Raw genomic sequence first — 6,654 nt, 5'->3', positions numbered from 1 at the left:
CTGGATTAATGTATTATTACAAAAAGGCAATACCAATCACAACTAACGGCTTAACCCTCAATGTTACCAATGATTGGAAGCAGGAGCAAAAAAGAATTGATGCACACCTAACTCACATTTGGCAGACAAGGTGAATGAAACCACCAAAGGAGCAATAACACACAAATTTCTTCCCCTTGTAACAAAAATGTACCCAAAAGCACCAGCATGGATATACCCGGGCCTCAACACTACCTACTTATTAACAGGCCACGGCCCGTTCAGAGACAAACTAAACACAATGGGCATAATAGAAGACAGGAATTGTCCATGTGGAGAACCAGAGACTTGGAGTCACGTCATGCATGACTGCGACCACTATGAAGATATAAGAGCAAGACTTATTGTAAGAATCCAGTATAACCCAATTCACCAAGAGTCTCGACTATTGGACACTCAGGAAGAGTACACAGCACTAACTAACTTCGCAATACAATTATTCACAAGAAGGAAAACAATTATCTCAATGCAACCTGATCCTCGGGAGGACAGTAACACCCAATAGATATATCAAAAACCAAATGTCATGGACGAAGTAAAAATAAAGGAGAGACACAGAAGAGTCAAAGCAAGAGCAAAAGAATAAAATCTGAGCATGAAGAAACAGACACGCCATTTGAAACTCAAGAGACCTGTGCAGGGCTACCCCTCCTGGGAGAGACCAAAGCAAGAATCCTGCGGCCAACCATCTCTGACTTGATACAAGCGCGCCACAACGAAGTTCCTGAAAAAGATGAAAAATGGAATGACATCAGAACTAGAGTGCCATCTGGCTATCAAATCTCGCACCTGCGAGATTACTTTAAAACCCTAATCCCTGGTGGGGGGAGAGACACACGCTCCCTTCCCCCTCGCCAACCCTATTTCCCTCTGGTGAGGCATGAGCATGCCCACTGAAAAACGGGGGGTCACCTTCCCTATCGACCCCTCTGCTTCCTATTTCACCCCCCCACCAGCCTTTTGTCTCCCCACCCAAATCTGTTATCTCACACAGCGATTAGCCCTACATCAAAATTCTAAGCACACCAAAATTCTTGCCTGACCCAATTAGGCTTTATCAAGACCTTCAGCGTAAAACCCCAAACAGTGCTCTTAAAGCAAAACCCCAAATACGCAATAAAACATCCTCGCGACTATTTATTTTTCTAATTTATATTTTATTTAATTTGGTCCTAGCCACTGAAATCCCAGGAAAGTAGGTGGCAGGACCTGCCAGAGTACTGGTTCAATCACTGGTAACACCCGGCTGGCCTCCCCGTGGCTGGTATCGGTAACGTCGGGCCCCACTAGGGGCCCGGCGACTAACAGGCCGGATGAACAATGGGCACAACATATTACATAGTACATATCCCACACACTTTTAAATCTCTGGCTTGACCGATACAGAGAACATACGCGGAGATGGGAGAAATCCCAGGAACCGTTAGACCCTCAACATACCTAATACCTAATACCGCACACCAGTACGGCAACATCGTCTGCGAAAGCTACAATCTGCACACCATTCCAGTCTTGGTTTAATAACTCGTCCAAGACGAAGTTCCACACGAAAGGGCCTATAATCGAGCTCTGCGGAACTCCCCAGGAGCCCGTGTGACAAACTTTCTCGAAGCGGTTATACACCACCACTCTCCGATCTTGAAAGTAGGTACGCAACGAACGGTAGATATCACTCGGACAGTCCATAAGCCTCAATCGGAATAAGATGTTTTCCCACCGTAAGCCCCTCGACGTGGGCACCTGTACGTGGTGAGGGGACCTCCCAGTGACGCTGCTGGACTTCCAGACTAGCATCACTGGGATCTAACGCCCATACCTTGGTTCCAGGGTTACATCGTTGGAATCCGGCGTGTGCAGCCGTGCGCCGCGACCCGTGGAAGCGGAAAGGGGGATCCTGGTGGTTGAGGGGCCCAGCCTTAATACACCACTTTGGCCCCTGCTTCGACGAGACGGGTGGTCCCGGACCGGCTCGACTGGGATCAATCGGCGGGTGGTATTATACTGCTAGGGTCAACTGCGTTCCAATAAGTCTCCCTCCCTATGGTCCTGGGACGGGATAAAGACTTATTGGTAACGTGGGTATGGTGTTCTAAGCGAACTCGGTGTCCCATTCGTGTACGCAGTACCTGCTAGTTCACGAGTGGGCGCCCCCTCGTAGGGCTCCGTGGTGGGTGAGGTACTTAGGCATCAGACATTTTTTCTTTACTCCTATGAGTAATTTAAATCCTTCTTCTGGGGCCCCAACAAGGCCCCTACCTAATCGAGATGATGACGCAGATAACACCTCTGCAAAACGAGCCAGAACTGAGGATAAACCACCACCATCAGTGACACCGCTTTTCCTCATTCTCCATTCCACCGGAGAGCAGTCCATTGGAAAGATGTCACCCTTCTTCATCCAGAAAGGATTAGAAGGGTTGGCTGGTTCACCCAAATCTGTTAAACGACTGCGTTCTGGCGACCTTTTGGTCGAAGCTACAAATATTAAACAGGCAGAAAAAATCCTGAACGCCACATCAATAGGGGGAATACCTATCATTGTAACCCCCCACAAAACTTTGAACTCTTCAAGAGGCGTCATTTCAGAGTGGGACCTTCTTCATGTTTCTGAAGAAGAGATCTGCTCTGAATTAAAAGACCAAGGAGTGACAGCTGTCAAAAGGATATCAATGAGAAAGGATGGGAATCTCGTCCCTACCCGAGTTCTCATCCTAACGTTTAACACCCCACGGCCTCCAAGTTCCATCAAGGCAGGCTATCTAAACTGCCCAGTGAGGATTTATATCCCAAACCCACTGCGGTGCTTTAGATGCCAAAAATACGGCCACTCACAAACATCTTGTCGTGGTAACCCTGCCTGTGCTCGATGTGGTGCGAAAGACCACGAGAGCAAGGAATGTTCAGCTTCTAAACCGATCTGTGTAAATTGTCAACAAGATCATCCTGCCTACTCCAGAGCATGCCAGCGGTGGAAGGATGAAAAAGAAATACAAAAACTGAAGACAGAGCTGAATATCTCCTACCCAGAGGCCAGAAAACGTATCCAACCAGTAAATAGCGGGAAACCTTCATACGCCCAGAAGGTTTCTGCTAAGTGCACTATCGGGACACAAACTGAGATGACTATTCCACCAAAAGAGTCATTCACCCCGATTGCACGCTATTTATTGAGTTCTCAAAAGCCCACCAAAAAAACACAGTCAGTTGCCACTCCTATATCCGTACCTCCTAGTGCTCCACCACTACCAAAACCAAGTGGTAAAGAGCCTGCAGTAAGAACAGAAACAATGGATGTAGAGAACAAGGAGGTACAGGATGAATCTGTCTTGGAACTCTTTGCGGAGGAAGAAATGGACACGGGACAGCGTCCATTCTTCCCCAAAAAAGATAAATCCAAGACTGACAAAAGTAAGCCCTCAGCACCTCGGAAGCCGCCTGATGGACCCACCAAGCCAAAGTAATGGCTAAATTCCTACAATGGAATTGTCGTGGATTCCGGCGAAATACTGATGACATCAAGGCCCTCCTGCAAAAGCACGAGCCAGTTTGCTTTTGCTTGCAGGAGACTTATCTAAAGGCAAATGATGATCCCACATTGCATAACATCACAATCTTTCGTAAGGATAGAATTGCGGATGGTCCTGCTCATGGAGGAGTGGCTATCCTTGTGGGTAATCAGACCCCAGTTCAGCCCTTGCTAATTACAACCAGCATTGAGGCTGTTGCAATTCGCCTGACAGTGGGATTTTTATTAACTGTGTGCTCTATTTATTTGCCACCTGGGACTGACATCTCCCAGGAAGACCTTGATGATCTTGTATCGCAGTTGCCTCCCCCTTTCTTACTTCTCGGGGATTTTAACGGACATAACACCCTGTGGGGTAGTGCTAACATCAATGGAAGGGGACGGGTCATAGAGCGTATGCTCAATGACAATGACCTTTCCTTTCTAAATACTGGAACAAACACCTTCTTCCACATGCCTACCCGTACCTTTTCTGCCATTGATCTCTCTATCTGCTCCCCTTCTCTACTCCCTTCACTCACTTGGGAAGTGGAGGAGAATCCATTTGGAAGTGATCACTTCCCTGTGATAACCTTGTTATACAGCGGGAGACCATGTCTTCCCTTCAGGTTACCACGGTGGAAGATTGATCAGGCTGACTGGACTGCCTTCCAACATCAGGCAAATTTTGAACTCAGTACGGTCAGTCAGGAGCCGATCAATGATGCAGTAACGTACATCACAGAAATTATCGTCCAAGCAGCTGCGAATACTGTTCCAAAAACATCTACCCGGTTTCCACCATTTCCCAAACCTTGGTGGAATTCCCAATGCACAGCAGCAAAAAAGGCTCAAAACAAAGCGTGGGGGATATTCCGTCGATATCCTACCACAAACAACCTTATAGTGTTTAAACGTGCACGAGCCAAAGCACGCTACATCCGCCGTCAGAGTCAAAGGGAATCGTGGATCCGTTTTACATCATCTATTACTCAGTCTACCAACTCTAAGGTAGTCTGGGATAAAATCCGGAAAATGAAGGGAAAACATACATCCCACCCTACTTCAATCCTAGATTATAATGGATGCGCTATTGCAGATCCAACTGCAATAGCCAACTCTCTTGGAGAAACATTCTCTAAAATCTGTGCAACATCTTCTTATTCCCCAGAGTTCCTGGTCCTGAAACAAAAAATAGAAAAACAGGCACTTAATTTTAAGTGTAAGAGCGACTGTCCCTACAACAGGGAATTCACTATACATGAACTGAAAAGAGCCCTCACTCTTTCCAAAGCAAGTGCTGTTGGACCAGATGGCATCCATTATGATATGATTAAACATCTTTCACCAAAATCTATGGATTATCTGCTCTTTCTGTATAACAGAATCTTTACCGAAGGGCAGTTTCCGGATTCCTGGCGCAAGGCAACCGTTCTTGCCTTCGCTAAGCCAGGAAAGGATCCAAAAGTCACTAGAAATTACCGTCCCATTGCTCTGACTAGCTGTTTGTGCAAAATCCTGGAGAGAATGGTGAATTCTCGTTTAATCTGGTATTTAGAAACCAATGACCTTCTCTCCAACATCCAGTGCGGCTTCCGAAGGAACCGGTCCACTTTGGACCATCTTATTAGACTGGAAACATCCATCCGGGATGCTTTCCTAAAACGTGAACACTTCGTGTCGGTGTTCTTTGACATGGAGAAAGCGTATGACACAACTTGGAGATTTGGCATCTTAAAAGATCTGCACAGCCTAGGCCTTAGAGGGCATCTCCCCGTGTTTATTCAAAACTTTTTAGCCAATCGATCTTTCCAAGTTCGTGTGGGATCCTCACTCTCTCGCTCCTTTAGCCAAGAGGAGGGAGTACCACAAGGATCAGTATTAAGTGTCACGCTTTTCGCCATCAAAATAAATTCCATCACAGAACAACTTCCTCCAACTGTAAACAGTGCCCTCTATGTTGATGACTTTAGCATTTTTTGTCAGTCATGCAACATGAGGGTTATTGAAAGACAACTGCAGAAAGCCATTGACCACCTCAACTCCTGGGCACTTGCAAATGGCTTCAGGTTCTCGCCGGAGAAGACCGTTTGCGTACATTTTTGTCGTAAGCGTAATCTTCATCCTGAACCTGAATTAATGCTCGGACAAAATGCTATTCCAGTAGCAGCGGACACAAAATTCTTGGGACTCGTATTTGATAAAAAGTTGACCTTTCTGCACCACATCCGTCAACTTCGCACAAAGTGCACACGCGGGCTTAATATTCTCCGCTCGCTCTCCTCTACATCTTGGGGAGCGGACCGATGCACACTTCTTCGGCTTTACCGTGCACTTGTGCGATCCAAACTTGATTATGGGTCCCAGGTATATTCTTCAGCCAGAGACAGTGTACTTCGGTGGCTGGATCCTGTCCATCATCTGGCTCTCCGTACCGCTATTGGAGCATATCGAACATCTCCAGTCCAGAGCTTATACGTCGAAGCAAACGAACCGCCGTTATTGCTTCGACGCAAGCAGTTGTCTCTAAACTACGCTCTAAAACTGAAATCCCTGCCAGACCACCCTACGTGGCTATCCGTTTTTGAGCCACGATGGGAAAATTTATACAACACCCGTAAGACTGCCAATCGCCCTTTTGGTATTCGTGTCCAAGAGCTACTTAAAGAACTTAATATCAAGGTAGACAAGGTTGCGCAAACACCAAAGCAACCCCTTCCACCCTGGCATGCTCATGTCCCGGCATGTGACTTGTCCCTTAGAAATTGGGGAAAGTCGGACACTCCGTCATCTGTCTACCTGCAGCTTTTTTCAGCACACCGAGCTGAACATTCTGACTTCGTGCCAGTCTACACAGACGGCTCGAAGGCGGAATCATATGTGGGATCCGCTGCTGTCTTTAGAGACAGCACTACATCGGAGCAGATTCCCTCTGAATGCAGCATATTTACTGCAGAGCTGCACGCTATAAAGTTAGCCTTGGATCACATTATTAAATGCCAATACCAACGGTTCATTTTATATTCAGACTCTCTCAGCGTGTTACAGGCTTTAATATCTGTGAGATATAATTCTCATCCAGTTCTGTCTAGCATTCAGCAGAAGCTTCA

The sequence above is a fragment of the Mastigoproctus giganteus genome, unplaced genomic scaffold, assembly GCF_048544385.1.
Source record: "Mastigoproctus giganteus isolate SK-2022 unplaced genomic scaffold, ASM4854438v1 scaffold_22, whole genome shotgun sequence".
Lineage (NCBI taxonomy): Eukaryota > Metazoa > Arthropoda > Arachnida > Uropygi > Thelyphonidae > Mastigoproctus > Mastigoproctus giganteus.
The sequence above is the reverse complement of the archived record's forward strand: the minus strand, read 5'-3'. Positions refer to the sequence as shown.